This window comes from Globicephala melas, chromosome 7 (assembly GCF_963455315.2).
Source record: "Globicephala melas chromosome 7, mGloMel1.2, whole genome shotgun sequence".
NCBI lineage: Eukaryota > Metazoa > Chordata > Mammalia > Artiodactyla > Delphinidae > Globicephala > Globicephala melas.
The window spans coordinates 97220750-97244380 of record NC_083320.1 but is presented as its reverse complement, the minus strand read 5'-3'; the positions used below and the strand labels follow the sequence as shown (position 1 = coordinate 97244380).

Sequence of the window (23631 nt, the reverse complement as noted above, 5' to 3'; positions counted from 1 at the left end):
ATGAAAAGCCTTAAAGCATGGAGAACTCAGCAAAAAAGACAAGCGGAAATGCATCAGGAAAATCAGGATAGACTCTGAGGTACAGAGGAACAAAGGTTTCTACCTTCTGAGTGAAAGTCTTAGTGAAAGATAAAGAACAATTTAAAAAAATACATTAATGCAACAAGGATGAGATTGGCTAAAATAATTCACAAAAGCAGGAAGCGCGCAGAATCATGCAATGGCAAAGGTGTGTGTTTCTTCTGTTTACTTGTTTCTTTTGAGAACTGATGACTTTCTGTTGCTCAACGTTCAGTATCAGAAGAATAGATGCTGCTTGCAGTCACTCTAAGTCTGACACGCTGCCTGACACATGGTAGGTACTTAACCCCAGTCTGTTGAGTCAATTTATGAATAAATAAGTGAATGAAAGATGGCAGGCAAGAAAGCCTTCCGGTGATGCATAGAAATGCTGTGTTTGGCTGGAATTCTTTTTGTGCTGGAATTCCTTTAAACCGGAACACAGCGGACAGTGAGTTGTAAAGATCAATCTATGCCTTCTCAAGTGAATACCTGTTTCCCTTAAAAATACCATTCTGAAGGATTAAAATCCATATGCCCAACCAATACTTAGATAGCCTGTGTGATTTCCTTTTCATGTTGCAGTGATTCAGGCAAGTTTAGGATTCCTAAGATAAAAGCATCACTCTAGAAATTTGAGAAGACAGTCCATTTTATACCATCTCAACAGGAAAGAGATGGAGAGTGACAGCTGAGTTTGGACACCTGTCACCAGGGAGGAGGTATGGAGAACAGCATTACAATATGAGAATATGAGCATGTTTAGGTGAAAAAACAAGGTGTGACTAAAAGGAAAAACAAAAGAGGAACAGTCTGGGAGAAGTCAAGTTATCAGAATTTGCATCAGGTCAAATGTGTGTTGAATCCTATGTTTGACTCTGATGCCTACTGTAGTCAATAATCTATGCTATTTTAGAATGCCATACTAACGATTTGACAATGCAAATGTGTATTTATAAACTTGATATGATTTACATTAGAGAAAATGTGGGTAGCCTCAACGGTATACGATGAAAAAACAGAAAAAAATCCAAAAAATCACTGATGATAATGTGGTCTTTAAACTAAGGAAGAGCTTCACAAGGGAGGTTAGATAAGACATTTTCCCCGCAGGCATTTGCAATAAAAATGAACAAAGAACTGAGAAAGGGAAGAGAATGAATTCCTCGATGGCTGGTTAACAAAGCCCAGTCTTTTCTTTCTCTCTTTTTTATAATGCTGTGAACAGAGCGTAAGGGATCAAGAGATTGTTGAACCCAAATCTAACCTTGGATAATGTAGTTATTAAATAAAACACTATCACTATTTCCAAACAACTCATTCAAACCACCTGAGGTAGGCTTCTCTGGTAAGGATAACTCTCTCCTTTGCAACCAATAGTATTTTGTTAATAACACCGCTATGAAACTTAAGTTTACCTTCATAATATCATACCTCTATAACGGAGAAATAACATCTCTCTCACAGATCTCAAGACTGTTGCCACCTTTAATAAAATATGTGTCTGACACACACCAGGGCTTAATAAGTGACAGCTGTCTTTATTATGATGACGTTCCTTATTATTATGCTGGTTTTTTCTTATCATATCAACACCTCCTCTCTTCCACCCCGAAAGCTGAGAACAAACTGTGTTTTTCATCTCTGCATCCCTGCACTGTGTTTCACACAGTGCCTTTCACAGACAGTGGATGAACTGAATGTTAACTGAAAGTTTCTAGGTTTACCTTAGAGACTAAACTGTTTGCATCTCAAAGAGAGAAAGCGCTGTCATCTCCCATCATACTGGTGGAAGGCATGTGCTCCTTCAGAAAGTAGCTGTAATGGCTTTAAACTGTAACTTCCCTATAATGGTTGCTCTCTGTGGTATACTGGGAGCTGGTTCAAAGATGAGATGATGTGAAAAAGGGAGTCTTACTAGGTCCCAACCAAATGGAAAATAACATGAAAAGACCACAGAAGAGAGCATATGTTCATCTTCTTGAGCATTCAGTACTGTCCTAAGCCCTCGAAACATGTTAGATTTTATACGTAACACCTTATAAATGCATATTGTTTTCTCTTTTGTTAATAAGGAAACCAAATGGAGGTTATAGACATTAATAACTTTGCCTCAAATTACATCGACGGTATCAGGATCTGAGTCCAGGTCTACAAGACTCCCAGGTTTAAACAAACTCTTAACCACCTGCCAGGTAACTTGTAGTTCTAGTAACACTCTGAGTTCACGATCCATTTAGAGGCCAGAGTCTTACCTACAGCAGTAAGCGCCATGACGTATTCTGGACCTCTTTCAACACAACACAACACAACATACAGTGATCCATTTGCTTCCTCATTTTGTCGGTTAAGCTCATATCAAGTAACATGAAACAGCCATGCTCTCCGAGCTGAGCAACAAATTCACAGCGACTGTTTACTTAATCCACTACCATCTAAGAAGACTGAGCGGGGGAGACACATGAACAGAGTTACTGGGAGAAAGAAGGCTGGAAGAGAGTAATATTTAGGAAGCAATCTTGGTCAGATATCAGATATTTGAAAGGAACACAGCTAATGGATCAGATGAAATGGCATAGTTCTGCAGAAAAAGCAAGGAGGCTTGGAACGCAGAGCCTGGTCTCTAAAAATGCTACTCCACAAATATTTATTGAACAGATAAATAACGGGGCCTCAAATTAGAGAGTAGGGGGGGAGACCGACCCCCCTGAACCAGGGTGATGTTACCCATCATCCCAGTCCCCACAACTCTCCTCTGTTCATGTCTCTCACATTAAATAAGAAAATCAGAGGAAGATGCCTAGGGCTGGAATCAACCACACCTCTCTCTAAACTTCATTTGAAAACCTCAGGGATCCAGCAGAAGCTGCAGAACTCCCCTGTCAGAGAAGGGTCCACGAGGTCCAATCGAATCACCCCCCACAAAAAAATACATATATATGGCTTCCCTGGTGGCGCAGTGGTTGGGAGTCTGCCTGCCGATGCAGGGGACACGGGTTCGTGCCCCGGTCTGGGAGGATCCCACATGCCGCGGGGCGGCTGGGCCCGTGAGCCATGGCCGCTGAGCCTGCGCGTCCGGAGCCTGTGCTCCGCAACGGGAGAGGCCGCAACAGTGAGAGGCCCGCGTACCCCCCCCCACACACAAAATAAATATATATATATATATATATATAAAAAATACATATATATAATACATATGTAATGTGTTTTTCATTGACATACAATCAACCTAAACATGTAAGTTCAGCTCTAGTCAAAATGTTATAATGTCTAAGAATGAAAATAATACATGGGAATGCCAAATAAGAGTAACAGGATTGAAAAAACTGATTCTCCAGCAAAAAAAACCCCAAAACCAAAAAACCGAAACACCAACACATCTAAAGGTTTCCACAGAACCTCATGTTACTAAATAAGAAAAAGCTTCCTTGGGTATCTCCATTCTTTCCTAACAACAGACCTTACTCTGTGATTACTTTCTTGGCTTATCTGTTATCTAGTGGTACCCACAGCCAGCTTCGGGCCATAATCAGCTCTTTATGATACACCATCTTGGTTGTAAACCTTCTCTGAATAAAACTTTTCAAAATGACAAACAAGAGCCTCGCATGATGTCTGAAATGCCAACCAAATTTCTATCTATCAGTTGGCATTCTAGACATCGTTTCTGGAGGAGAGTCACGAATGATATTCACAGCTGAGATGTGAGAGACAGCTGCCCTCCATGTTGAAGGGTAAGAGAAAAGGAACAAATCTACATAAAGGCCTTCTGTACATTTCCCCTATAAATGATAACAAAGAGATATTTCTATTTATCCATCTGTTTTCTTTTCTTTTTTTTTTTTTTGTTTTTTGCGGTACGCGGGCCTCTCACTGCTGTGGCCTCTCCCGTTGCGGAGCACAGGCTCTGGACGCGCGCAGGCTCAGCGGCCACGGCTCACGGGCCCAGCCGCTCCCCGGCATGTGGGATATTCCCGGACCGAGGCACGAACCCGTGTCCCCTGCATCGGCAGGCGGACTCTCAACCACTGCGCCACCAGGGAAGCCCTAACCATCTGTTTTCATAGACAACCCCAGTTTTCAAAGTAGTGGGTGAAAAATGACCAAAACCCTGATTGTCTTCATATGGCTCAGACAAGGCACAAAAACTCGTGTTTTATGCTCTAAGTACAGAAAATTGCTTCAGTTCTAAAGTAAATATATACCAGAAACTTGTGGATATCTCAAGAATGCCTTGTAGCTAAAGAAAGTCTTGCCTACTCATTTTGCTTAATTTGCTAGTCTCCCAGCAACTTTGCGCTAACACTTTCATCCCATTTTAGATCCTGGGATAAGGCAATAGTCCAGAGCCCCGGAAAGCCTCCACCCCCAGCCGTCAGCCCTCTCAGGATGGAGTTTCTTCCCAGGATGCCTTCCTGGTACTGTGCATGTTCCATGCATTTCACTTATCTTCCCCAAGCTGCATTCCGCTAACTAAGCTTCATAAGCTTCTTCTGAATTGTTTATTCTGTGTTTTAAAGCTCCATCAGCTATTGGGATGATTTGCAAGATTCTTTTTCTTTTTGCTTAAGCAGGATTGATGAGCCTTACTGGGCCTTTTGGTGGAATCCCTGCTATTTAAAATTCCTGCTGCTGGGATTAAAGCAGATAAAGCCTGTGAAAGCCTTTTGTAAACTGTAAAGTCCTGGTCAAATGTAGTGTGCTGTTATAATATTAACCATCATGGCAATAACCACAATCCAGCTATAATGGAGGCTTTAGAATGATGATAGCCATTTGGGCTCTGTCTCTGCTCCATTCCCAACTCAGGGCCTTGGTTGGTGTCCAACACTGGAGAGCCTCACAAGAAAGTTTTGTTGGCATGAACAAATGAATGACTTTAAAACGTCACATGGTTTTCCAAATGAACGTCCACAGGCAAAACGAAGCTAGGCATGACAATTCAGACAGTGAAAACACTCTGCTCAAAATACTGGGGTGCTCAGAATAATACTGCAGAACAAAAACTTCTTTTAAAGATCATTTCATTGATAATAAAATCTGGCCCTTTGCCCTCAGTATTGGGGAGGAAGAGAAGGGGTACAGATGGGGACAGGAATTGCTATAAGCCCGGAAAAATTTCTATTAGTTCACAATAGCTTAGAGGAGAAGGCTGCCATCCCAGAAAAGAGGAGGGGGTAATGAGTTTGGGGGATTAATATGCGAAAACACAGAAGTGGTAAAGGTTATCCCAGCACTGAGCATCCCAAGCTCAGGCTTATTCCCCAGATTGTGTCTTTCTGGGTTGGAAAGGACCACCTCTCTGAGGGAGAAGGGAAGAGGCAGTGCAATGGGAGGAGAGGAGTCGCTGAGGAAGAGGTACTGATAGGAAGTGAATTATTTTTGGAAAATGCTTTCCTGAGCACTTGCAGGAACAGTTCTGGTCATTAAAGAAGTGATCTATTTTAAGTAACTATGTGTAGGATGCGGTGTGTGAGCTGACAGTAGAAAGGAAGATGCTCGCGTCCAGAAACAGCGGCCTCGTTTATCCGTCGCAATAGAATCCTTGAGAATAAGATGGGAAACTCACTCGGGGGAGACTGCTGGTGACTCAGGAAAGCAAATGCAGACACCAAACCTAAGCCTAGGGGATGAGGCTATCCTAAGAGCCCCTTTTTACTAAGGGGTGGGCTGGGGCGGGGCCTAGAGTTGGGAAGGGTAGCAGGCGGTCTGCAGGGCTCCAGCGGCGGGGAGGGCCCCTGTCCCAGAGTGGCCGCTGAGCTCCAGAAAATATCGCATTTCTGCCCATCAATCAGCATTAAGCTGCGGTAGGGGCTGAGCTTTCGGCACAGGCAGTTGCCAGTAGCAACAGGGCACACACCAGTAGCTCCTGGCGAGCTGGGGCGACAGCCGCCAGTGAGGGGCTGCCAGGGCCACACGCCCTGAGCCGGGTAGACAAGGTCAGGGACCCACTGGTGATGGGCCTGTGGAGGGGGTGGGGATGAAGGCAGGTCCCAGGGGCCAGAAAGTGGCCCAGGCCGCTGGCCCCCGGGGGGTCGGGGGACGAAGGGTTTCCGGCGGCACAACATTGCCTGTTCCAAGCACAGCAGCCTCCCGGGCCCCCTTGGAGGCGCCTGGCTCTGCTGGCCCCGGGACACAGAAGTCAAGGCCAAGGGGCAGAAGGGGCACTGGTGCTGTGCTTGGGCGCGTCGGAGTTGTCAAGATTCGCGCCTTCCCCTGCCACCCCTTCCCCCTTCAGGAGTCTCTGGAGCACGCCAACCTGGAACTGTGTCTGCACGTGTGCTTGTTTTCATTTGCGCTTCCAGCGCAAAAGCGAGGCCCCACGGGTGGAAAGGAGGGAGGGAGGGAGGGAGTGTGTGAGTGTGAGTGTGTGTGTGTGTGTGTGTGCGCGCGCGCGCGCGTGCGTGTGTGCTGTGCGGGGCTCGGACTGCGTGGGAGCGGGAAGGGGGATGAAAGCACACACAGCCGGGTCCCACCCACCGCCTGCGGAGCCGGGCCAGGTGCAGGCGCTTGCGGAAGAGAGCCCGTGACCTCGTGCCACCTCCCCAAACTTCTCCCCCTGCTGTTGGGAGCCGGTAAGGTGGAAAAAGAAGGGCGACGGTGAAGGAGGGCGGTAGAGGGCAGAGATGGACCGAGGAGACCAGAGGGAGGCACAGAAGCAGGGAGTCCGCGCGGACTAGTGAGAGCAAAGGGGCCGAAGGGTCAGGCTAGGGAGCGCGGGCGGCGTGCGCGAGCGGCGCGCCCGGGAGGGGAGCGGGCCGGCGTCTCCTTACCTGGCCGGTGGTCGAGCATTTTGCAGCGGGTCGGGGTCGGGGTGGGCAGACCCTGCAGTGCTGTCACTTCGGGGGCAGCAAGGCGCTGGCCGCGGAGCTTGGAGTTGACCAACTTGCCATGTCCGGGTCTGGCGGAGGAAGCCGGGGCCACGCGCGCCCCGCCGCCCACCAGCTCCCGGCAGCCGAGCGTCCTCCGTGCGCTCTTCCGCTTTGTTGTGTTGCGCCGGTCTTCCTGCGCCTGCCTCCCGGTGTCTCGGTGCCCTCTCGGCAATGGACGTTTCCCCGGCCTTCCGGGAGGCCCCTCGGGTCCGCGTGCCACTTCCCTCCCGGAGGCGCGCGTTAAACAGCTGCCCCGTCGCGCCTGGCGGGGCCGCGCGGTGCGCTCCTAGCAGGCGGCTCCGTCCCACAGATTCCCGCCCCCCACCTTCTCCCCCTCCCCGCCCCTCCGCGGCACCCCCATCAGAAGCTGCTTAGGATCAGGCTGTCAGATCCAGCCCATCTGCTGCAATCATAATCAGTCTCAACCGAACGGTTCTGACAAATCTCTGCCTGGAGCCGGAGTTGGGGAAGCCGGTGGGCGAGGGGAGGGGAGGAGGGGGCGACAGGGACCCGCGCGGGGAGAGGGGGGCCTGTGAGGCTTCTATTGTCTGCCCCAAACAGAGGAACTGGAAGGGGAAATGGGGATCCCGAAAGAGAAATAGTGCTTTCCTTTCCCAGTTCCCAATAAGAAAAATCAATCCATCCCGGCAGGCCCCTGGCATATCCCTCCCTTTACCGCGTCCCAAACCGCTGCTTGCTCTGTCTGGGTGGAACGAATTTCTGCTAATGAACTGAACAAACAGGTCCTGTAATCTTATCATCAGGCTGATCCAGAGACTGGCACGGATATCCAAAGTACAGTATTGTAATTGGCAGGTAAGAGCTGGAACTAACAGTCGTTTGTCTGGAGTCAGAAGTTGGTTCCCAAGTACATTTGGGGATCAAGTTGATGGAGGGAGAATCAGCGCGTAATTCGCGATGAAGCTGGGCCCTTTGCCTCCTGTTGGCATTTTGAGAGATAAAAGGAAAACCTGATTTGGGCAAGAAAATGCTGCACTCAGTTTAGCCCCAGCTTCAGTTTAAAGAATTCTCCTATTTCCTCCCATATTCTTGTGGAAATGCTCTTCTTAAAGAAATGTTACTTTATTAGAAAATCATGACTTCTAAAACTGATATTCTTTTCCAACTAACATAGTTTCTTCTAAGGATGAAATAAGGTGCTCCTTTCCGTAATATACTTTTAATTATTTTAATATGCCATATTTCTACTGGTCATAGGCTTTTAAGGATTATGGCAAAAGTTTTTTTCTTTTTTAATAAAAATAACAGCAGTCCTAGATATACATAAATCTTAAAGCATAAAGAACACAACCAATGGGATTATGCCTGGTTTTGTACATTCTTCTTAAGTGCTGGAAAAGTTCAATTATCCTGAATGACATTATTTGTTAGGGAAATAATTTGCTGGATAAACCAATCACCAGTTGAAAAGTGGAACAAAAATGTTAAGCCATTTATTCAGAAAGGTATAAGAGCTAGGCAAAAGTAAGTAAACTTTACTGTGAAAATTGAATAGAGCTTCAAATCAGTGCTCAGATCTTTCTTTTGCTTTATGCTATAGTTGAGAAACGTGGGCAAGTCACAGTAAGCCCCAACCTATCTAGCCAGAGACTGTGTCCTCTATTTATTTTACAGCCCAGCGGTACTTAACAACAGCATTATGCAATCATGGGCACTCCATGAGTAACAGTGGTTTGGAGTTTTGATTTACAGGTCAGAATTAAAATCATTTACATCACTGTGGCTTGACAGGTGAGGTAAAATGAAGTTCAAGGGTTCCTCTCCCCAGTAAGTAAATAATATACATCAAGGACAGCTATGGGTCCGATTTTAAGATTTTTTTTTTTTTTTGTGGTACGCGGGCCTCTCACTGCCGTGGTCTCTTCCGCTGCGGAGCACAGGCTCCGGACGTGCAGGCTCAGCGGCCATGGCTCACGGGCCCAGCCGCTCCGCGGCATGTGGGATCTTCCCAGACCGGGGCACGAACCCGTGTTCCCTGCATCGGCAGGCGGACTACCAACCACTGCGCCACCAGGGAAGCCCCTAAGATGTTTTTATTAATATTTAAAAGTTTGTGATTTTTCACTGTCAATTTGTTTATTGTGTTTGTTAATTTTAAAGATTTTGTTAAAAGATTGATCAAAATGTTACCAAGAAATAAATATTTCCAAAAAGGTCCTCCTCTCCACCAGAATGAAATATCATGCTGATGAATAGTTTAAGGAACAGTGTCCAGGAAATTGGTGTTGTCCACGGAGATAAGAGTTGAGCGGAGAGTCAGACCCTGGGCTGCAGGCACCTTCCTGCTGTGTTCTGCAGTGTTTTTCTCCCCCAAGTTGCTGGTGGGGAGGGGGGCATTGCATCGGGACCAAGTAAGTGATAGGCGAAATTGATGGCCCCACCTCCAATTCATCACGTCCTTGGTTCTTCAAAAGATATCCTGCCCAGTTCTCTCAGTTATTTACTTCTCAGTCATTTATTGAGTGCTTATACTATGTGTCAGTGTGGGAAAATAAATATGAGTAAAAAATCAGAAAAAAACATTTTGACCATGTGGAACTTACATTCTGGAGGGGAAGACAGACATTAGAAAAGAATAAGGAAATAATATTTTCGTTAGAAAGTAATCAGTGCTATGGAGAAAATTAAAGCAGGGAGGGTTGGGTGATATTCAGGTTTAAACAATTCTCAGTGATGAGCCCACTGAAAGTGCTGCGTGTGAATAAATAAAGGAGGGGAGGAAGCAGGTAAGTCATGCAGCTATCTGAGGGAAGATGGTCCCAGGAAGCAGAAAGAGCAGGTGCAGTGGCCCTTAGAGGTGAGTGTGCCTGGGTGAGGCCTAAGAATAGCAGTGAGGCAAAGGGATGGAACGGAGGGTTAATGGGGTAGTCTGAGAGGGCAGATCATTGGGTGGGATTTCGTCCAGTTTAAGGACTGGCTTTTACTCTAAGGGGTGTGGGAGGGGCAGGGAGGCAGAGGATCTTGAGCAGAGGAACTTCATGATCTGACTTTTGTTTAAGGAATCATTCTGACTACCATATTGCAAATTAATTATAGGAGAGAAAGAGGAAGGAAAGGGGGAGATATGTTATTAGGCTACTGACCAGAATCCAGGTAAGAGAGGATGACTTGGACGGAACCCTAGCAAGAAGAATAATGAGAACTGGTGGCAGTTTGGGATGGTTTTGAATTTAGAGCCAACAGTATTTGCTCAGGAGAGGGGGTTTGGAAATCAAGGAAGGAATAAAAGTAACTCCAAGTGTTTGGGCTTTAGAGGCGAAAAGAATGGAGTTGCTATTAATTGAAATGGGAAAGACTATGGTTAGAGTAAATTTTGGTGGAAGAACCCAGGGTTCAGTATTGGACTGGGTAGGTCACTAAGACTGAGAGTAGTTAGAAAAGAGAAGACGTTCAAGGATTAAATACTGAAAGGCATGCCAACTTTAAAAAGTTAAGAGGATGAAGAGGAACCAAGAAAGGAGACCATCCCAAGTGGCAACCAAAGAGAGAGAAGGTAAACCAGGAGAGTGGACTCCCCCAGGAACCTAGTATAGAAGGTATTTCAAAAAGGAGGGAGTGGGACTTCCCTGGTGGTGCAGTGGTTAAGGATCCGCCTGCCAATGCAGGGTACACGGGTTCGATCCCTGGTCCAGGTAGATCCCACATGCCGCGGAGCAGCTAAGCCCGTGCGCCACAACTACTGAGCCTGTGTGCCTAGAGCCCGAGCTCCGCCACAAGAGAAGCCACCACAACGAGAAGCCCATGCACCGCAATGAACAGCAGACCCCTCTCGCCACAACTAAAGCTCGCGCAGCAACAAAGACCCAACACAGCCAAAAACAAATAAAATAGAAAATTAAATTAAAAAGGAGGGAGGGATATGCTAATCAGTCTCCTGATATGATTGTCTCCGTAGAGAACCCAAAAGAACAAGCAGGAAGGCTAATGAGAGAGTTGATAAAGGGTAGAGAAAAACTTAATTATCTATTGTCTGTTTACAATACAACATCCAGGGTGTCCCAGCACCTAAGTAAAGATCGGGGCATGAAAGGTATTCAGTGTGTGCTAAATCAAGTAATGAATCAATGAAAGATCAAATGCCTTATTCTGCAAAGTATTTCTCAACTTACGGTCCATTCGGAGGGGTCGTCTACTGTAAAATTCAAGAAATGTTGGTGTAGGACAAGGTTTCTGAGAGGGAAGAGATATGTTTCCCTTTCAGTAAGCAATGTCAATAGACCAAAGATTTCTAGCTCACAAGCTTCATATAGAACATTTTCTCAGACCATGTTCAATAAAATGTAAATTAGTAACAAAGAAACAACTCATATAGATATAGAAGTTAAAATATTCTTCTATGAGTAATCTTACAACTTAAAACAACAACCCAATTAAAATGAGCAAAAGATTTAAATACATTCTTATCCAAGAAGATATAACAATGACAAATCATTGCATGAAAAGATGCTCATCATTATTACTCATTGAAAAAAGCAAATTAAAATCTCAATTAGTTTTACTCACACCCACTAGAATCGCCAAAGTTAAAAAGAATATCAAGTGTTGGCAAGGATGTAGAGCAACTTAATTTCTCATACATTGCTGGTGGAAACGCAGAATGGTACGGCGAGTTTGGAAAGCCAGCTGGCAGTTTCTCAAAAAGTTAACCATGCACGTAAAAAGACCATCCAGCAATTCTACTCCTGGGTATTTACCCAAGAGAAGTGAAAACGTGTTGACATAAAGACTGGCACGTATATGTTTACAGCAGCTTTATTCATAATATCCCCAAACTGAAAACACAAATTTCCATCAACTTGTAAACAGATAAGCAACCTCTGGTAGATCCATCCATACCATGAAATACTACCCAGCAATCAAGAGTAACCAACTACTGATAAACTTAACATGCATAAATCTCATTCTTTTCATTATGCAAAATGAAAGAATATCATACTTTGTGATTGGCTTTTGTTTGATTTCATTTGGTTCTAAAAAAAATGTAGAGACAAAAAGATCAGTGTTGCCTGGGGTTGGGGATGGAGAGGGGATTTGGCTATACAGAGGCACAAAAGGGAAGTGCTGGCGTGTGGAAAATATTCTATATCATCATTGTGGTGGTTACAACAGTATATTGTGTCAAACTCATCAAACTGTGTACCTAAAAATCAGTGAATTTTATTGCATGTAAATGAAACCTTAATAAAAATAAGTTTATGAATCACTTTGCAGTATACTTGAAACTAAAATAACAGTAAATAAACTATATTTCAATAAATAAATAAAAGAATAAAGGATTCTTTTGGTAGGGGAATTATAGTGTTTTCCCATTGAGAAGAGGAGGCTTATCTCAGAATTTCACAATTTGTATGGAAACACAAAAGACCCCGAATAGTCAAAGCAATCTTGAGAATGAAAAACGGAGCTGGAAGAATCAGGCTCCCTGCCCTCAGACAATACTACAAAGCTACAGTAATCAAGACAGAATGGTACTGGCACAAAAACAGAAATATAGATCAATGGTACAGGGTAGAAAGCCCAGAGATAAACCCATGCACCTATGGTCCCCTTATCTTTGATAAAGGAGGCAAGAATATACAGTAGAGAAAAGACAGCCTCTTCAATAAGTGGTGCTGGGAAAACTGGACAGCTACATGTAAAAGAATGAAATTAGAACACTCCCTAACACCACACACAAAAATAAACTCAAAATGGATTAAAGACCTAAATGTAAGGCCAGACACTATCAAACTCTTAGAGGAAAACATAGGCAGAACACTCTATGACATAAATCACAGCAAATTCCTTTTTGACCCACCTCCTAGAGAAATGCAAATAAAAACAAAAATAAACAAAAATAAATAAACCTAATGAAACTTCAAAGCTTTTGCACAGCAAAGGAAACTATAAACAAGACGAAAAGACAACCCTCAGAATGGGAGAAAATATTTGCAAATGTAGCAACTGACAAAGGATTAATCTCCAAAATTTACAAGCAGCTCATGCAGCTCAATATCAAAAAAACAAACAACCCAATCCAAAAATGGGCCGAAGACCTAAATAGACATTTCTCCAAGGAAGATATACAGATTGCCAACAAACACATGAAAGAATACTCAACATCATTAATCATTAGAGAAATGCAAATAAAAACTACAATGAGTTATCACCTTACACCAATTAGAATGGGCATCATCAAAAAATCTATAAACAATAAATCCTGGAGAGGGTGTGGGGAAAAGGGAACCCTCTTGCACTGTTGGTGGGAATGTAAATTGATACAGCCACTATGGAGAACAGTTTGGAGGTTCCTTAAAACCTAAAAATAGAACTACCATACAACCCAGCAATCCCACTACTGGGCATATACCCTGAGAAAAACATAATTCAAAAAGAGTCATGTACCAAAATGTACATTGCAGCTCTATTTACAATAGCCAGGACATGGAAGCAACCTAAGTGTCCATTGACAGATGAATGGATAAAGAAGATGTGGCACATATATACAATGGAATATTACTCAGCCATAAAAAAGAAATGAAATTGAGTTATTTGTAGTGAGGTGGATGGACCTAGAGTCTGTCATACAGAGTGAAGTAAGTCAGAAAGAGAAAAGCAAATACCGTATGCTGACACATATATATGGAATCTAAAAAAAAAAAAAAAGGTCATGAAGAACCTAGGGGCAAGATGGGAATAAAGATGCAGACCTACTAGAGAATGGACTTGAGGATACAGGGAGGGGGAAGGGTAAGCTGGGACAAAGTGAGAGAGTGGCATGGACATATATACAGTACCAAATGTAAAACAGATAGCTAGTGGGAAGCAGCTGGATAGCACAGGGAGATCTGCTTGGTGCTTTGTGACCACCTAGAGGGGTGGGATTGGGAGGGAGGGAGACGCAAGAAGGAAGAGATATGGGGACATATGTATAACTGATTCACTTTGTTATAAAGCAGAAACTAACACACTGTTGTAAAGCGATTATACTCCAATAAAGATGTTAAAAAATTTTTTAAAAATCACCAATTTGCAATCCCCAATGAAGTAACTGATCCAAATTAAAATCACCAACAGATGCCAAAGTCATTAGGTACAAGATTGATGGAAAAGAAAATACTCATCCAGTATCAAATATCACCTCCTGATTTTTTTAATTGCCAAGGAAAAAGTTATATTATGCAAGGGAGAGATCCCCTGACACGTTTCTGCTTATATGACGCTGTGTGAGAAGTGTGTTGTGTCACTTATGGAGTATTCTTGCAAAAACCATGTTTAACCTGAACCTAAGCAAGGCCTTTGACATAATTTCCAGCTTATAAGAAGTACGGAAGATAAAGGATCAGATAAATAGTACCACAAGGAAACAATGAGGCATATGCAGAATACAAGGTGCTCTGCAGCACTTCAAAGAGTCAGTGTCTGGGTAGAAGAAAGTAGAGGCACTAAAAACAGATTAAACGAGACATGACATAACTAAGTGAAATTAATGGGGTTAGATCTTGGTCCAAAATAAAAGATATAAAAGACACTTTGGAAACAATTGGAGAAATTCAAATAAGGCTGCTACTGGATAGGATAAGAGAAATTTTATTACTTTTCCTAAGGGTGAAAATGATATTGTGGCTATAAAGGAAGTGGTCTTTATTTTTAAAAGACACATGCTAAAGTATTCAGGGTGAAGTATCATTGTGTTTACCACTCACTTTGGAAAAAGTATACATGAAACAAAAATACTAATATTTATTGATGCCAAGTTGTAGATAGATGAGTGTTTCATTGCCGTGGTCTTTTCATTTTTCTATACATTGAATTTTTTCTTAATAAAAATGAAAAAAATACACACTTATAAAATCCATGGATCAATAATTAAATATAAAGGAATTAGAAAAAATTAGAATTTGATGTCTTAAAACACTATGTATCAAAACTTGTAAGATGAAAAGAACTAAAGGGGTACATAGAGGACTGTTATCCACAATTTACAAACAACTCTTGAAACTCAGCAAAGGGGTACTAAAATTCATAATTTTAGTGCATATTCTGGAAATGAAGAAAATTGGGAAATTAATGTGCAAAGCCTCCAAGCAAAGAAGATAGATGAAGTCTAACAGCAATAAACGAGTTAAATAATTAATAAAGATAAAATCAAAGTCTAATAAAGTATAACAAAACATTAATATAGGATCAATAAAAGAATACCTGCTTAGATTAATGAAAAACAGAGGAGACATAAATCAATAAGCTTAGGAATAAAAAAGCCTCCATAACTAAGGATACGACAGAGATTTAAAATAATAGGACTACTTCATTGTGAGCAACTTTACAGCAATACATTTTAAAACAGGTAAAATGATCAATGTCCTAAAATTTTAAAAATCTTTCCATAAAACTCAAGAATCAACAAAATCTTGAACAAGAGATCGATTCGATAGTTGAAAATAAAAATTTACCCCGGAATAACCCATAGGCCTAGATTTTAAAAACATCTTTATTGAGATACAATTCACATACCATAAAATTCACCCATTTAAGGCGTACGATTCATTTGAGTTTAGCATGTGCAGGTCATGCAACCATCATCATTGTTTAAGTTTAGAAGAGTTTTCATCACCCCCCAAAAAAACCCCACAGTACCTATTTGCAGTCACTCTTCACTCTCCAGCCAGAGGTAACCAACAATCTACTTTTCTATCTCTATAAATTTGCCTATTCTGGACATTTCATATAAATGCACTTATACAGTATGTGACCTTTGGGGTTTGGCTTCTTTGACTTAGCATAATGCTTTCAAGATCTGTCCTGTTGTAGCACATATCAGTATTTCATTCCTTCCTGTTGCCAAATAATATTCCATTGTATGAATATATCACATTGGATAAATTTCAGCTCCTATGCCCATTTTTATATTGGATTATTTGTCTTTTTATTGTTGAATTGTGGGCCCAGATTTTTGGGGGCAATTTTTACAAAGCTTGAAAACAGTACAAAATCTCTAATGTCCAAATCTTACAGGAAAAGTTCTAGAAAATAGAAAAAGAAGGCGAGTGGAGTGGTGGGAGAAAGCATGAACTGAAGGGGGAGAAAAAGGAGAGAGGAGAGACTTTTATGAGTCATCTAGAATGAACTCGATACTAAAAGTAAACATGTACCATATGGGAAAGGAAAATTAATGAATGCAGTCTCAAAAATCCTAAATAAAGCAATCCATCAATGTGAAAAATAAAAACAGTAGCAATAATAATGGGAATAGTAATATGGAATGACCAAATAAGGTTTAGCCTATGATGCAAACCCATTTATCCCAGCAGATTTATACACTGAACTTTACCAGCTGATCTTGAAACATTTATACAAGAGATAAAGGCTAAAAATAAGCAACTAATCTTTAAGAATGGTGTCTCCACTAACATCCAGAAAAGGGTCAGGTACCTTACTATAAAGGTGATAATTAAAAAGGTAAGTGAGATAGATAGATGCATCAATGAAATAGTCTAGAAACAGACGCACATATATGGGATCAAGGTGTATGACAGAAATGTGTTGTTAATTAGTGGCGGAGGGATTGACTACTGAAACAATAGCAGCAAGTCCAGTTTCTATGTGAATAAAGAACTCAGACCAGTCCCCAAAAATAAACACAGATTAAAGACTAAATGTGTAAAGCAGAACAAGTTTGGAGGACTGACGCTACCCAATTTCAAGACTTATTATAAAGCCACAGTAATCAAGAGAGTGTGATATTGGTGAAAGGACAGATAGATTAATGGAACAGAATGGAGAGACCAGAAATAGACCCCCATAAATATACTCAACCGGTCTTTGACAAAGGAGAAAAGACAGTAAGACAAAGACAGTCTCTTCAACAATGGGACTAGAACATCTGGAAACCCATATGCAAAAAAAAAAAAAAAAAATCTAGACTCAGACTTTACACTTTTCATAAAAATTAACTCAAAATGGATCAAAATGGACGTAAGTGTAAAACACAAAACCATAAAACTCCTAGAAGATAATATAGGAGAAAATCTAGATGACCTTGGGTACAGTGATGCCTTTTTAGATGTAACATCAAATAAATAATCCATGGAAGAAATAAGTGATATGCTGGACTTCATTAAAATTAAAAGCTTCTGGGCTTCCCTGGTGGCACAGTGGTTGAGAGTCCGCCTGCCAATGCAGGGGACACGGGTTCGTGCCCCGGTCCGGGAAGATCCCACATGCTGCGGAGCGGCTGGGCCTGTGAGCCATGGCCGCTGAGCCTGCGCGTCTGGAGCCTGTGCTCCGCAACGGGAGAGGCCAAGACAGTGAGAGGCCCGCGTACAGGGAAAAAAAGAAAATTAAAAGCTTCTGCTCAGTGAAATACAGTATCAAGAGAGTGAGAAGACAAGCCACAGATTGGGAGAAAATACTTGCAAAAAGAAACATCTGATAGAGGACTGTTACCCACAATTTACAAACAACTCTTGAAACTCAGAAATAAGAAAACAAACAATCTGATTTTAAAAATGGGCCAGAAACCTTAACAGATACCTCACCTGGCAAATCAGTATATGAAAAGATGCTCCACATCATGGCATCAAGGAAATTCAAGCTAAAACAATAATGAGATACCACTACATACCTGTTAGAAGAGCCAAAATGTGGAGCAACAGGGTTTCTCATACAGTGTTGGTGGGAGTACAAAATGGTAGAGCCTGTCTGAGAGACAGTTTGACAGTTTCTTACAAAAATAAACATACTTGTACCATACGATCCAGCAATCGTGTTCCTTGGTATTTACTCAAAGGAGTTGAAAACTCATCCACATAAAAACCTGCACACAGATGTTTACGGCAGCTTTATTCATAATTGCCAAAACGTGGAAGCGATCAAGAGGTCCTTCAGTAGGTGAATGGATAAACTATGGTGCACCCAGGCAATGGAATACTATTCAGCACTAAAAAAGAAATGAACTATCAAGCCATGAAAAAACAGGAGCGAACCTTAAATGCATATTACTAAGTGAAAGAAGCCAATCTTAGAAGGCTATGTACTCTATGACGTTCTGGAAAAGGCAAAACTATGGAGACACTAAATATATCAGAGATCCTCAGAGGTCGGTGGAGAGGGAGTGATGAATAGACAGAACACAGAGGATTTTTAGGGCAGTGAAAATACTCTGTTAATAACGGAGGGTGCTATTCTCATACAGAGGCAGAGGGTATATGGGAAATCTCTGTATCTTCCTCTCATTTTTTTGTAAACCTATACCTGCTCTTAAAAAAAATAGTCTTTAAAGAAAACACATGTGAAAAGCAAATCTATAAAACTTTTTGAAGAATGCTTTAGAGAATACTTTTATATCATCAAGCTGAGAAAGATAATAAAGTATTTCACTACATTAAATTTTTGAACCTCTATGAGAAGAAAAAATTACCATAAAGAAAATGAAAAGTTAAGGCACAGACTAGAAGAATCTTTTTGAAACATATATATCCTAATAAGACTCACTATCCCAAATTTATAAAGAACTACAAATGTAGTAGAAAAAACTTTTTTTTTAAAGAAAGTACATGAATAGGCGATTCACAAAAGAACGTAATTGCATGGCAATAAGTAAAGTGCTCAATCTCATTACTGGGGTAATACAAATTAAAACAACACTGAGATACTACTTCATGCCTATCATAATAGAAAAACAATAATCACTCTGATTACAGTGTGTGTTGGCGCGGCTTTGTGGAAACCAAAACTCTGACACATGTCAGGCGGGAACACTTGGATCTATGCGGGAAAGGTGGAAATGCTCCCAGTCTGAGATATGGCGGCTCCACAACTGTGTACCTGCACAAGGGCAAGTCTCACACCTATGTACAAGCTTACATGGAACACACAAAAAAGTCATTGCATTATAATTATTTTGTTGTTGCTTTTGTTGTTCACTTGGCTGTAAAACTCCAGCCGTTTAATCACAAGTGCTTCCCCACCCTCACTCATCACCGCACCAGGAGTGCCTTGGGTCCAACCGTGGGTGTGTGAAGTCCTGTGAACGCCAGGGTGAGTAGCAGCAGCCAGCTGACTCCTGGGAGCATCAGGTCGGCTGGGCACAGAGGCCTCTTCTCTGCAAGCCACCAGCAGGGAGCTCCATCCGAGGCAGGCTGCCCACCGGCCCAGCCAGAGAATGTGGGAGGAGGCCAGGCCCGGCAGGGGAAAGAGGGGGATTAAGACAGAAGAGACTCCACTCTGTCACCAAGCCTGGCCCTTTGGCCTGCCTGTGTCAAGTGCAGCCAGAGGGAGCTGGACTAGCCCATCGGGAGATTGCTGCCACTCACACTGTCCTTGTCTTCTTGGCCTTCGGAAGGTATGAACTTGCGATTTTAAGGTAAATAAGTACTAGGGATGTAATGTACAACATGACTAATATAATTAACACAGCTGTACATTTTATATGAAAGTTGTTAGGAGAATAAATCCTAAGAGTTCTCATCACTAGGAAAAAATTTGTTGTTCTTTTTCTTTTCTTTTGTATCTATATGAGGTGATGGATGTTCAATAAACTTATTGCAGTAATCATTTCATGACGTATGTAAGTCAAATCATTATGCTTTATACCTTAAACTTATATTGTACTGTATGCCAATTATATCTCAAGAAAACTGGGGGGAAAGTCATTATATGTTAAGTCTCAAAGTAAACATCAGTTAAGTTCCATAAGGTAGAAATTGAGGATAAAATGCAATAAAACAATAAATTATCAACACATTAAAAAATGCAAAAGCCCTCCCTCCTGTGAATTGGAAAACTAACTTTTAAGCAACTTTTTTTTTTTTTTTTTACCGGTACGCGGGCCTCTCACTGTTGTGGCCTCTCCCGTTGCGGAGCACAGGCTCCGGACGCGCAGGCTCAGCAGCCATGGCTTACGGGCCCAGCCGCTCTGCGGCATGTGGGATCCTCCCGGACCGGGGCACGAACCCGCTTCCCCTGCATCGGCAGGCGGACTCTCAACCACTGCGCCACCAGGGAAGCCCTTAAGCAACTTTTGAATGAGAGAATTCAAACTAAAATTTTAAATTTTCTAAAAAATAATAATAACTAGCTACATTTTAAGCTGTGCTCACAGAAAAAATTACTACCTCCTAAGCACATTTAACAATAAAAATTAAAGAATATAAATAAACTAAATTCTTGGCTCAGAAGGCCAAAAAAGGAAAAGTAACCAAAGAAAGCACAGGAAGGAGAAAAAGGTAAGAGCAAAGTGTGATGAAGTTGAGAATAGAAAAACAATAAACCTAGTTAAAAAAAGTCCAAATCTAGCTTGTTTCTTTTAAATTGACTGCTACATAACTTGATCAAATTAAAAGAAAAAAAAGGTGGCATGGAAAAAGACGGCACAAATATACAAGATAATAAATGACAAATAGGAAATAACCACTGAAGCAGAAAAAAAGTTAAATATAAGAGGCTACTTTACAGATCTCATCTCTCTGCAAATAAATTTTAAAATAGATAAAATGGAATCATTCTCTGGAAAAGACACCAAAATCAGCTCTAGTAGGGACAGAAAGCTAAATTAGATCAACTTTTCTAGAAGAAATAAAGTAATTAATATTCTATCCTACCACAAAACAAAAAACACAGGTCCAATGGTTTCACTGGGGAATTCTAACAAATCCCCAAGATCAGAACATTCCAATGTTTCGTAGTTTTTCCATGGAAAATGAAGGAAAACTTTCTCGTTATTTTTATGAAGCAAGTATAACACTGACAGTTGTAGGAGACTGAATGTGTTCATTCACAATAAATTCCTATGATGAAACCCTACGCCCCAATGTGATGCTATTAAGAGCTGGGGCATTGGGGAGGCAATTAGGATCAGATGAAGTCCTGAGGGTGAGCCCTCATTAATGGGATTAAGAACTTTAGAAAAGTCCTGAGAGAGCTTGCTTCCTCCCTCTGCCCTCCACCCTATGAAGATACAGCGAGCATGAGGATACAAGGACACGTTGGCAGTCTGCAACCCAGAAGAGGACCCTCACCATACCCCAACCATGCTGCCACCCTGACTGCCAACTTCCAGCCTCCATCCAAAACTGTGAGAAGTTAATTACTGTTGTTGTTAAAGCCACCCAGTTTGTGCTATTTTTCTACAGCAGCAGGAACCGAGAAAACAATTTACCCTTGTGAATACAATTTAAAAACAAAAGTAAGGGCTTCCCTGGTGGCGCAGTGGTTGAGAGTCCGCCTGCCGAGGCAGGGGACACGGGTTTGTGCCCCGGTCCGGGAGGATCCCACATGCCGCGGAGCGGCTGGGCCCGTGAGCCATGGCCGCTGAGCCTGCACATCCGGAGCCTGTGCTCGGCGGCGGGAGAGGCCGCAGCGGTGAGAGAGGCCCGGGTACCGCAAAAAAAAAACGAAACAAAAGTAAAACATATATCAATGCCATTATATATATCAATGCAAAAATGCTAAATAAATATGAGCAAAACAATGCAACAATGTATTAAAAGATATATACCATGACCAAAGGCCAATTGCATTTAGCTCGGTATTTATTAATTCATTAATAGAGTATACCAATTAATCTAATAAGAAAAATTGCATGATTCCCTACATACATATCTAAAAACCTTTGACAAAATTTAACGTCTTCCCTGATGAAAACTGAAGAAGATAGGAATTAATGTATATTTTCTTAGCATGATGAAACACACACACACACAGGCCCTTAATCCTCACACCAGTATCTCATGTAATGGAGAAATATTTGAGGCATTTCTAGTAAAATCAGGAACAAGGGAAGGATACCCCTTAACTCCACTCCTAGTCAACATTATATTGCAGTCAGTGCAATTATACAAGATAAATCAAATAGAGGCATAAGCATTGGAAAAGAAAAAACTATATTTGCAGATGACATGGTATTATGCCTGAAAATGATGTGGATCAATGATGAAATTAACTCAAACATCAAAAATTCAGATTTAGTATAAATTAATATACAGAAATCGATCATCTCCATAGACATAATAACCTGACAGAGGATATACTAGTACAGAAAACCTCATTTACATTACCAACCAAGAAGATAAAATAGGAGAAATCATACAAAGAAATGTACAAGACCAGAGGAAAACTTTAAAATTCCTCAAAGTCACAAAAATAGACCTGGAGAAACAGAAGTCTGTTCTATGATAGAAAGACTCAACATTGTAAAATGTCAGTTTTCTCTAAGTTACTGTATAAAATTAACACCATTCCAATAAAAATACCAACAAATTTCTTTTGGAGTTAGACAAGTTAATACTCAAGTTCATATGAAAAACTTGCAAGAATACGCAGGAAAACATGGAGAAAGAAAAGGCTTAAAGGGAAAAATAATTCTACCATACAGTAAACATGCTACAGTTGACCCTTAAACAACAGGGGCTTGGACTGCACAAGTCCACTCACACAGATTTCTTTCGATAGTAAATACTACAGTAGTAAGTGATCCAGGGTTGGTTGAATCCAAAGATGCGGAGGGCCCCTTGGATGCGGTGGGACAACTATATAGGGATTTTTGACTGTGTGGAGGGTCAGAGACCCTAACAGTGTGGTGTTGGTGTGTGGATAAACAGAGCAAGAACAAAGTCCAGAAACAAACCCAAGTTCATATAGAAATACATGTATGATAAAGACGGCACCTCAAATCACTGGGTCCAAAAATGAACTTTTAAAATAAACCACGTTGGGACAACTGGTTGGCCACTTGACCATAAAGAATATTACATTCATACCTCAAACAATACACCAAATACAGTAGGAATCTAAATGTAACAATGAGACCATACAAATATCAGAAAAAAAATACATGTGAATGTTTTTATAACCTAGGTGAAAGGAATGGTTATCTGAAAATGATTCAAACTCCAGATGCAATAAAAGATTAATAAATTTGACTACCTGAATTTTTAAAAGTAGCATGTATATTAGTTTCCTATGGCTGTTATTACAAATTATCACAAACCTAGTGGCTTAAAACAACACAAAGTTAATACCCTATAGTTTGTAGGTCAGAATTCTGACTGGTCTCACTGGTCTAAAATCAAAGTAGGCTTCATTGTCAGGAGGGCTGCACTGCTTCCCAGAGGCTCTGGGGGAGAATCTGTGTCCTTGCCTTTCTAGCTTCTTAGATGCTGCGCATATGCCTTGGCTCAGGGCCCTTTCCTCCACCTTCAAAACCAGTGATGTTCCAGCTCTCTGATCTTTTCTCCATAGTCATATATCCCTCTCACCACAGGCAAGAATAATTCTCAGCTTTTAGGATCCCTGTGATGACATGAGGGTCCTTAATTTAATCATATCTGCAGAGTACCTTTTGCCACATAAGGTAACACGTTTACAGCTTCTGGAAATTAGGACGTGGCCATCTTTGAGGGGTATTACCATGCCTAATACACAGAGCAAAACAAATCCCCCAAAATCAGAAGACTATTGACAAGCTGGGAGAAAATATTTGTAATATATCATAGATAAGGGCTAATATCCCTAATATACAGAGAACTCTTAAATTGAGGGGAACATGCCAAAAATTTAATAGAAAAATGAGCAAAAGTCCCGGACAATGCACCAAAAACTATGAAACTGGCCTTTGAACATATGAGATGTTCATGCTCACTCATAACTAGAGAAATGCAAATTAAAACTGCACTGAGACATCACTTCTTGTCTATCTATC

At 41.6% G+C, this 23631-nt stretch overlaps 1 protein-coding gene across 8 annotated transcripts in view; it reads right to left on the bottom strand.

Moving 5' to 3' along the window:
* Positions 1-23631, bottom strand: part of NCKAP5 (NCK associated protein 5) — a 1056997-nt gene that overhangs the window by 615317 nt on the left and 418049 nt on the right. Inside the window, exon 1 of one of the 8 annotated variants that reach the window (XM_030843844.2) lies at positions 6834-7144. The exons of the other annotated variants lie outside the window; for them this stretch is intronic. The gene's annotated coding sequence lies outside the window, so the exon portion shown is untranslated. Of the gene's footprint in view, positions 1-6833; positions 7145-23631 lie in introns of those variants that run through there. 8 annotated transcript variants of the gene reach the window in all.